Raw genomic sequence first — 11,956 nt, 5'->3', positions numbered from 1 at the left:
TCAAACACCCCCCCCCCCCCCTCACAGAAAAAGAACAAAAATTTGGCAAGCTATCAACAGAAACCACAAGCGGAAATTGTCTGTGGCGTTTATTGTCTTTCACATATATACACAACTATTCACACACCCATATTTATGTAAATGCATTATGCATTATATACGATTATTTCTTTATTCATTCATTTACTTATTTAGATTAATATGAATACAGTAAAGGATAAAACATTTTCGTGAACCTGAGTATAATACATCTCAATGGTCAATTTCCAGATTTTTTTTATTTTTCTTTTTCAATTGCAAGTATAGCGGTGATATCTTTGTGTAATTTCATCGCCCCTTTCACTCATTCACTTCATTTCTGATAAAAATGCTTCAATAAAAAAGAAACACAAACAATATACGGCAATCTCTGTTTTCTTATTTTGTTTCCAATATCTGATATACTTGTATTGCCATGTGTACGCAACTTATGACGCACTTTGAACAAAGTCTATAGCAACTACTCAAAATCTCCTTCATGAGGAAAATGTACACCAAAATAGAGAAGAGATTTCATCTTTCATTCTACAAATCAACCGTCAATCTTTTGTGCTCCTTTTAAGTCGATAGTATATGGAGCTTCCGCCGACGCGTTAAGGAGGAGTTAGTGATTTCTGGAAAAAGGCAGAGCAGGAGTGATAGAGAGAGAGAGAAATATATCACAGACTATTCTTTGGGAAAATATGAATCAATATTAGCTCCCACAAAGACAGAAAATGTGCGTTTGCTTGTGTAGACACAAACAAGGAGGAGTGTCTCGCAAACACCGAACAGGAAATTGCACCTGTGTCATGTGATTCTCCAGATTATTAAAGTATTACCAAGAAGCGATAGAGAGATCGAGGCACACCACTCTTCTCGCCGTTGCTTTACTAATATCACCCGAGGAGTCAAACTTATGAATTAAGCGTCAAAGCCGCTCCGCTGAAGTGGGGACTATGGCGGAAGGCAGGAAAGAGCAGATGGGATAAGTACTATTAATCGACCAAATTTCAATTTTTGTCCAGAATTACGGTGAATGATTCCTTACTTATATATATTTTTTTTCCTTTTAATACTCCATCTCCTTTGTTTGCATGGTCTTCTTGAATAGACTCCAAAGGGTAATATCCATGTGATATCAATTAACATGACGCGGCTAACAGATTACCAGGAAAAATCAAGTTATATATTTGTATGCATTAAACCAAGCAAACATCGTCAAGATTAGAACACTTAAGATCTACACGTTTGTGGAAAAGAAAACACTTCAAGCAGATCGATTACATCAGACGTGGGTATATGGAAAATGATCAATGAAAGTAGCAGTGAGTGGCATAACAACGCGGATTGTAAATTTGTTGTTGCTATTTTGTCACTGAAAAGACATACAACAAGATATCATTCTTGCTCTATGTTAAACAGGTTCTTCTATAAAAGGGCATTGTACCGGTTTTTTATTTTTTTTTTATATGTTGTTCTTTTAATTCTAAATGACCCAGCGGTGCAAACAGAATCAAAATTTCATAACGATTTAGCCGGTAATTTCATGTTAAAAATTGAACTTTTTGGGTGAGAATTATGCTAATGAGCTGACGAGCCCGGATGTCGTGACGTCACAGGTGCCAACTATATCACTGATTACAAGCTCTCGCATACGCGTGCGTTAAATCGTACCGAGTAGCAGACGACGCTTAGGCCCAATTTAGCTAGCAGGCGGCACTTGTGTACTGTCCTATTCATGCAGCTGTCTCAAATTTCGCCGAACCAAATCGCACCAAAATTACAGGATATACTTCTAAGCATATTTCAAAATACTGTCTTATATTTGAACAAAATCGGTAATCGAGAAGTATCAATATCGACGCCGACTTTCAAGTCGTCACTCAAAAAAACTCACTCTTCGCGAGAGATCATGGTAAACGCGACATGCACAATCTAGAACTGAAGTTAGCCGACTGGTACTTTGCGAACGGGGAATTTACGCGGGAACTAAACTAAAAAATGTCATGATTTTGGCGATTTGTGTGATTTACGAACTATATTTTTCATTCGACTTAGCTCAAATAATTTATAAATTGATTTTTTGCTCCCGATTACTTGAAAGATTTGTATCATCATATTACATGGCTAACTTCAGTCTGTGCGTGCGCAGGCAGGTAGGGCCTATGCCGCGATCACTCTTGTTTAGTCGTACAGAGCAGATTATTTTTAGCGACGACAGGAAAGTCGACAACTTCACTTACGCTTCCCGACTTGCGATTTGGTTCCAATTAGCGTGAGCAAGTGGACATGAGTCATAGAGTATTTCCTGTGATTTTGGTGCAATTTGGTTAAATGAATTTTGAGATACAGGGCTGCCAACTCTCACTCATTGAGAGTGAGACTCACTCATTTTGGTCCTTTCTCACTCTAGAACTTTATTTCATTTACATGCATTTCTATTGATCTCACTCATTTTGACTCCTAAATTATAGCATTGGCCTATGGAAGTCTCACTCTCAACTAGTTTCCAATGTTGGCAGCCCTGGAGATATCTACATGGATATGGAAGTACGCTAGCACTATACCTACACCAGCACTTGGATCGCGAAGTGGCGGCACTACGTGGTCAGGCACTCTTCCGAGGTATGGGTCCTACTAAATCTAAAGTAGATCTAGATCTAGTCCTTGGTGTTAATACGACCACCATGAGATTTATCTCAACTACAAAAACTTTGAAAATCCATAAAGCAGATACCTTACCTGCAAAATTCAGCACAGAAACAACAGGGCCTGCAGCACAAGGGCCTAGATCTAACGGCAACGCTAGACCTTGGAGTCTGGACTTTCGTCTGGACTTTCTTCAAGTTCTGGCAGCAGGGGTATGTATACTATAACGTTTACGCTGTGCCTATTAGCGCTGTGCACGTACAGCTGTCGACGGGGCGGCGAGTGAGTGTAGGGGCCTACTCATCAAGACTTGAACTGCCACGTAACGTTAGAATCTACTCGGTCCTTGACTGCTCACTAGTCCTAGTCCTAGTCTGGAGTCTATGTGTACTGGGTGCCCGTTTTCTTCTAACTAGGCGTAAACCGTGATTGCCGTTGACTATCACTCAGTCCTCATCTTCGTTAGATAAGTTTGAACTGTCGAACCATTATCGCTCATCATCAATGCATAGTATAGTTAGTGCAACGTTACTTTTTTTTTTTTACACACAGTTTTCTATGGGTAGCACGTTCGGACAATGATGCCAATTTCATTTTGCATATCTGGAATATTCCCCACAAATTTTATCTAAATAAAAAGCTTTTGAAGAGATTCCTTTTAAAGATTAATTAATATTGTTTAACATTTTTATTTCAGCTCCATATTGCAATTAATTTCTATTAAATAACAATTTTTGCAGTACTTCATGTGAGATTTCATCAGTAAATTGACATGTGTAGTTCGTTTTGCTAAAGTCGGAGGGTGGCACCTGTGACGTATGCCAAATTGTGTGGATCGTTCCTTGGCTTGCTCGTTTCATTTTTTTCAAAAAATCATTACAGGTTTATTCTGGGTTTTAGAATCCTCTCTTTCCAGTTGTAGGCATCAAAAAATGTAGATTAGAATTATCAGACAATTAGAAAATGTCAGTACAGTTTTCTTTTAAGGCTATGTCATTCAAGAATATGTGGATCTATTGTGATTCAGTGGAAGACTATACGGACTATACCCATCATAAAGTCTCTGGTTCGAGACCCTGTTTGCAGTGATTGAGCCTTCGTCGAGGCAGTTTATCTTCATTGCCTGTAGTTCTTCGAGAGTCTTACAGCCGTCTTTGCTTGCTTCCAAATATTAGTTGCTTCAATATGGAACACAGAAAAACAAATAAAAACAAACAAAAGTACTTAAACAAAAAAATGTGATAAATTGTATTATTGTGATGCATCGACAATCACATTTGTGAATACTTTTGCATAGGAGTTGTTATTTCAGTTGTTATGGTACTTATACTTATGATAAAAGTTAAACTACCAAAGAAGAGCCCCTTCGGTCTCTTCCACAAAATTCTTCCAAATGAACCACAACTTAATAGGGTGATGACGCAAGCACATCATTTAGACCATCATTCGCAGTACATAATCATTATTTTCTAGATGACCAGTAGGAACAGAGAAATAGGTCATCTTCTTGCAAAGTTTAAGGATCACTTAATTTTTTCTTCTTTTCTCGGGACAATGAAGGGCAAGTCACTGTCTCACGTACGCCCGCCTTCCTTTGAAACTGGACAAAGCGGCGCTCGCAATGATTAATGACACGCTGGTAGGTCTTATTATCTATTCATGCCGTAGAGCAGACACCGTCACCGCGGGGAACTATCAGTGTGGAAAGGCGAAACGGGTAGGTGTGAGTCCGCTTGTTCATCGGTGGTATTCCGCTAAGAGGCCGTCACGAGTTGCATGCAGAATGGCCCCTGCTCAGTTATCATTATCGTTACATTTTATTTTCTACCGTTACAAAAAAAAAAAAGTTTCTTTCCCTTCTCTCTGCACCCTTTCATCTACAAATTTTATGAAATATTATAGAACCCAGCAAAAAAAAAAAAAAGAAAAGAAAAAAGGTGAGTATGGCATTGCGGAAGTGAAAAATGAGCCTTTGTAATCAAACCGCATATGAATATAAAGCTTTACATTGCGTAAATGAATGATGCATTCGTCATAAATGTTCTTTTTTTTTTTACGAATCAGAAGCTGATGATGCAAGGGAGCCGAGACACATTGCTTTTGATATTCATCACTGTTCAGTAACCAGTTTAAAGAATGACTAAAACAAAACAAAAAAAAATCCATCATGACACAATATAACAGATATTGAATAAATGGGCATAATTATTTGGATATTAGAAGGCGCACTGCAACCTCATAGGTCAATGCATAAAACTGGAACACGCATTCTAGTTTGATGGGAGCGTAGGTGAAATTTTTTTTGTTTGTTTTTTGCCGTCATCCTGGAAATTGCAATTGGAAGTTGTAATTTTTCAGTAATATCGCTTATCAAACACTTAAAAGCACGCAGTGAGCATGCCCTTAGAACAGCACATGCGGATGGATTAAATTGTAATAATACTTGTAGATTTTTTGTTTGCGTTTTGCTATTTGTCCATGCTTGATTAGGTTTGTTTGATTGTTTGATTTTATTTTCTTCAACACAATTTCACACGTATAAATCCAATTTCTTTTCAGTAATATTACAGAAAACGTCAATTACACTGTATCCTATTTGAAGAAAGAAGATAAATGTGTACATCAATAACAGAAACAAAATTTGTATCATAATTATGGTGTGGCATGAACTAAATGAATGATTTGCAGTTCTTTTGTATTAAAAATGGCAATTTAAAGGAAGAAAATAAGATAAGAGAAGAAAGAGGAGGTTGAGGGAGAAAAGTGAGAAGGAGAAGTAAAGAGTATAAGGCTTCAAACAATCGAAATGATCAATGCTGAAAGTCTTTGTTACGTTTTCCAATCAACAACGAAAGTCTCCTTCAAGGACTTGAAGATTACACACACACACGCACGTAGAGAAATACAGATATTAGAGTAGCGGTAGGTGCCAATGTAAACTGCACGACGGAATATTGGTAAAATGTGTTCATTAGATTGTTCTCTTGACGGCACGGTGCGAATATATTGACGTGATTGTAACGTTTTTCTATCTCTTTTATAAAAAAAAAAAGAAAAGACAAACAAACTGATACAGACAGGTAGAAGGAGAGAGGTAGGAGAGAGAGAGAGAGAGGAAGAGACGGAGAGGGGGGAGAGAGAGATAACGTGAGAGATGAAAGAGAGAGAAAGGGAGGGAGAGAGTAAAAAGAGATGGAGGGAGATCGCAGGAGTATGAAAACCTTCAACTCCCACGTCGGAATAAAGAGCGAGACATGTAAATGAGAAGATATGGATCATCTGCTACCCGATATCTTCGGGATGATCTGCATACAGTAAGCTCTGTGGCGCTAGGGAATACTGGTTCTGATGACGCAATAAAGGAATCTGCGACAGAATAAATATGATATTCTTGAAGACCAGCTCATAACTTCCACCTCGTAGAAACTAATATCTCAAGTATTTATAGAAAGAAAAAAAAAAAACGAGAGTGATGAATATGACCTCCTTACTCAATTACACAAGCAGATGCCCCTTCCTCCGTTTTCCTATTACACCGCTAGTTATCTTCCATTCTCCCCATTAACATGGTTGTTAATACAACCTTCGTGGTGATACCGTTTGAACGAGAGGGGACAAAAAATTAATGACTTTGTCCCCTTTCAAACGTATCCTTCTTGCGATATATTCTTGTGGCTGTCAGCGATCGTTGCCATACACACGAGAACCCTATAACTGAATCTCTCAAAAGCGCATGCGCGTGCAAGAAAAAAAAAAACAAGTTGCTTGTCTCTTCAACGATGTTGAAATAGATGCTCACAGGCGGTCACGTTTTTTCCTACCAGTATTTTCACTTTGCTGTTGGGATGAATATCGTATCTGTTTTCCATGTCGAAATGGTCCCTGTCAGATCAGATATACCTCTCCGTTTTCTCTGTCGTAGGGTGAGCGTTAGTGGATAATAATAGCCCCACCCCTGTTTGTCCACGTATTTTCGTGCAGTCCGTGAACACATATTAACATTCTTCAACATTCGTTGAAGCAGTAAATATTCTTCGATCCACTGTATCCTCTTACGAGCTGACGGTAAAGGCAAACCGGACATAGCGGACCGTTTGTGTTTGTTGTTATCAAGTCTGCCGTGACGGAGATGGCCATAAGCGATGGTAATCTCGGCGGGCGATAAGAGCAGACGGCCCCTAGATCACCGGGGAGATATACGCCAGCGATAGCCACCACGCAGTCGTCTTACGTCGCTGCTGTCGGAAGGAATTCTCGAAGATGAAAACAAGCCGACATAATACCACATTATGATGTGTGTTCCTGCTTGATTTAGTGATTCAGTGAAGGAGAGTGTTGAGCTTCTTTGAGACTATTTCGACACATTTGTCAGAAGTAATCCTAAAGAGACTGATTTGTAATCTCTCCCAACAATAATAGTTAAAGGCATATTATGAAGAGTTGACTTTTATGAAAAAAATGTTGTTCTTAAACCATGCAACCCCTTCCCCTAAAAACAACAGCAATATATTATTCCGCAAAGTTAAAATTCCGATCACAGTGCACACCGCTGCACCGGTACGCTTTTTGCGCACAGCACTGACATAATATGCATTTTCCTTGAATTTATACAAAGTGGCAAATTATTGATATTTCATTAATTATTGATTTATTGACCGAAACCACCACACCCACGCGTACACAGTTTGGAGCTACTATCGCTTCAAACAATTTGCTTTTGATAGTCTCGGCTTCTGCATTAATTCAAATCGTAAGATTGTTGTCTTATGAAACAAAGACTGGTATCGAATAATACCGCATTATTATTTTTCTTTTTTTTTAGCACCCACGAATTATCTTCTGTTTCTCATCATATTATTGTTGTTAAAATCAAGTCATAGAATGAACGCAGAAATGAACTAGTTTTTTTTCTTATGTTTTTTTACAAAATAAATTTGTCACAATCCATACGGAAACTAGATTACATCATCACATTGGTTAGTGCAACACGTACACACACACACAAACACACACATTATGTAATATACGTATACATATCTATACACAAATACAAAACATATTGATTCTCCTTAAGATATTTGACAGTATTATCTTTTTAGTGCCATACCATTATCCAGCCAAACGAGACAACTAATGTAGAATACAGAGGGTGTAATATCTGTAGACTTGTGACTGTACCAATAATCCAATTCTAATAGGGAGATTAAAGGTCATGCAAAAAAATTCGATATGTATATTCTTCAGATTTTCACATTTTTCACATCTTCACTTCTTCTAATTCCAATTAAGTTAGTTTTTTTTTTTGATAAACTTTAAATTTTGTAAGAACAGACATATATAATTTTACATATGTATATATACATATATATATATATATATATATATATATATATATATACATATATATATATATATATATATATATACATACATATATATATATATATATATATATATATATATATATATATATATATATATATTGAGAGAGAGAGAGAGAGAGAGTCGACATTTGCGGTGGCCCCATTGGCCTGGGGCCACTTAAGACTGATGTCTTTTTATTTCTATTTTTGTCAGCTTGAGGTATTTGAGATTGAAGATGGAGAAAAACAAGGAAAATAATCAAAATATATGTGATAATTTTGATTAGAACTTCAGAAGCATTTTTGGCTCTGTAATGAATGCAGTATCATTGAAAATAATATTGAAATCTTCCCTTCTTGATGATGACCATAATACATGAAAAAAAAATGAAGTGGCATTTATATCTTTTTGCTTTCTGTTAATATATATATATATATATCTATATATATATATATATATATAGATATATAACATATATATCCCTAAATATATATATATATATATATATATATATATATGTATATATATATATATATATATATATATATATATATATATATATATATATATATATATATTTATATAGTTGTAGTTATATATAGTTATATATTTATTTTACAGTAAATTCTGTGTATATATTCGGCTCTGATACATGATACCTAACTTTTTGTTAGGTATATGCAAATGTTATATTGTACTCTATACTTTTGTGAGAAATATAATGAAATTTAATGAAATGAAATGAAACGAAATGAACAACAAACAAGCACCCACATACACACACAGAACCATACAATAAGGAAAAGTGAGATTAACAAGTCTAACGGTTAAAAAAAAAAGATCTCGGAGAAGCTAGCTGTTATCACAAGCGCAGAAAACACAACACACATAGCATGACTACCGTTGTCTCCATTGGCATTTTTTTATAGCAAAAAACAAAACAAAACAAACAAACAAACCAACAAAAGTGGTTAACAGACGCCGAAAATGTCCTCATCAACACCTGTTTTATTCAGAAGACGTATGGCACAAAGCAGACTCGCAAACGACGTGGAAATAATAATAATAATAATACGTACATGCAATTTCTTAAGTGCCATTCTCCACTCTGATTAAATGCTCAAGGCGCTTTATATCAACGCAAAAAGACTGAAAATAGATGCACCATAATTGAAGGAAATGAAATGTACCCAATAATTAGTATTAAGCATTAGTTCATTCCGAAGCAGCGTGTTCGCCGAGGAATACATGTAACAGGAACACTTCTCGATGATGAAACACCTTGTCAGGAAATCTTTTGTTAGCCGTCGTGTTATCTGTTACGTTAACACAGGAGGTGTATCCTTAAAGGAATCTGTACTCATGTGCAGCTTTGTATTGATCCAACACATGATTTACATTTGTTATTTTGACGCGCTAGTTGTATGCTTGCACATATCGAGAAGAAAAAAAATATACACCCAAAAGTTTCCGTGAAATGTAACTCTGGAATGATTTTTCACTTTCAAACAGACGAAATTCATTGTCATTCATGCTTCACGTTTCAAGCCATTAAAATAAATTGTCCCCTCTTGTAGACTGTACACTACTCCTTCCTTGAAAATTGTTAAAGTTGATATATCTTTCAAATTCTCATGTTTTGTCCTTGAAAATGTCAGATGAGCAGTAGAGAATCCTTATAAACAGAGTATGCCGAGACATACACCTTGGAAACACAAAAGATTTCGAAAGTGAAACGTGCCAAATATATATATATATATATATATATATATTTTTATTATTCATGTTCCATATTCCACATTTCACATTCAGGTTTCATTTATTCCATTTGATTTTGAAGTAAAACATGTTTAACACAAGAGTCAATTTTAGACATAATTTCACAAATGTATAAGGACATAATAATATAATGACGTGTAATATGAGGAACCTACTAAAAAGCAATGCTTGTAGAATGTAGGTTCCAAAGTAATAATATTAGCGTTTAGTACAACATGCTAATTACGAAAGATGACTAAATATATAAGAAATTCAATATGTCGAGATGATGATAAAATCTACGGAATGTACAAAATAGTTTGTAATGTTCATGATAAAACTCAAGGTTTCAATGCTACATAAAGTTGCAATATTGGTCAAGCAAATGTAGTCACCCGAGCGAGGCATCATTGCGAATAAGCACACATATATCAAATGATCACGGCAAGTAATTAAACTAAGGATTTAAAAAAATTGGCTTTTAGATTTTGCTTAAAGAAACTTAAAGAACTTGATTGCAACCGAACAGAATCTAACTCATCCCAGAAAGAAGGGCCGGTCGAAGTAATTGTCTTAAGGGCTAAAACTGTGCGAACGGGGGAAAAGGGATATGATCCACTGTGTCTTGTAGGGTAATTATGGATTTCACTGTTTTTAACAAACTTTGAGAAAATAAACTAGGAAGATTTCGGGAAATAACAAATTTGACTTTCTAAATAGTTTTGTATTACTTTGCTTTTTCTTATTTTTTTAACCTCCTCGAGTTGATGTCTTTATTTTTTTTTTATCATACGAATATGAATATAGTGACCGAATTTTTCCAGAGTGATGTGACAGTATGTATGAGGTTGGTTACTTGGCATATCAGGTTTTGCTCAGTCGTAAATCATCTCGGAATATACGATCTGAATCAGGATGAAAACAGTTATTTTTGCTGGGGGAGGGGTGCGTAGGAAATAGTTCAGGCTGTAGAAAGGCCAACTAACACGTAAGCATACCATCGCAGTGAATTGAGCGTGTGTGAAAAGAAATCTTAATGTCGAAGCCTAAGGACATATACGTAGATCGATAGAAAGAAAGAAAGAAATACTATGGTAAACTGAAATTATGATTCTAGGGACAGACTCAAAGATATAATGATATCGTATTAGGCATATCATTTCAAGTTTGATGCAGAAAACTTTCATCGGTTGGGGAGATAATACAATAGGAGATTCAGGCTTCTACCAACCTTGAGTCTCTCTGGATTAAGAGAATCAAACAATCATGGATTCCGAATACAAGTCATACACCAATCTCCAGTCCAGTGATCAAGAAACAAGCAGGCAGTGCTAGAGAAACGGTGTAACCTCTTGGCCTGAATAAGTCCAGAGGAGTGGACGAAAGCTAGCCAGCAAACTACTAAAAGTTGGTATAGGCCTGAATCTCCAATTGCATTTCAAGTTGTTTGTTTTTTGTTTTAGTTCTGAAAGAATCTAATCTGAATCATATTGCGTGCAAGTATTGTCTGTGGTTATAAGTAACAACTCATGTAACAAAATTGCTGTTATTGATATAAATGATCGTACACACTCTATGCTTTTGTGACATGTCTGCAGCAAAATAAAAGAATAATGATAATAATGGACCATTTGAACCGAAACTGATATTGTCGGTGTATTCAAGATACTTAGGCATGTTTCCGGGGCCTTCTCTTGTGTTCCACTTTGGTGACACACTTTTCACTGATATGAGGCACAATGTCTCACGGAGGTAATGCATTTCAACAACAATTGGGCCGTCCAGGGTTGGCATTGAAGAGACAATACTCGTGTGATGGGCAGATGACTTTACATTTGGAGACATACATATTTTAGTTCGCGATACCGGATGGTTGCTATCCAACCGACTATGCAATAGAGAAAAAATATATATTTTTTGCTTATTTTCAATAAGAGAGATTATAATATGCCTCTTGACGATCGACCCCAGGTATCATTAACCTCATAGCTTCCTTTCCCTGACCCTTCTTATTTCCTTTTTGTCTCACCTTTCGTGTCTCAGGTACAGTGTTCATGAAACGATTCCATTGCGACTATTATACTTCATGTCTCTCCAGCCTCAACCATAGCTCTCTGTATAGGGAATCGATCGATTTGCATAATTATGGAGAAAGGGATGGTCG

The sequence above is a fragment of the Diadema setosum genome, chromosome 18, assembly GCF_964275005.1.
Source record: "Diadema setosum chromosome 18, eeDiaSeto1, whole genome shotgun sequence".
Classification (NCBI taxonomy): Eukaryota; Metazoa; Echinodermata; class Echinoidea; order Diadematoida; family Diadematidae; genus Diadema; species Diadema setosum.
The sequence above is the reverse complement of the archived record's forward strand: the minus strand, read 5'-3'. Positions refer to the sequence as shown.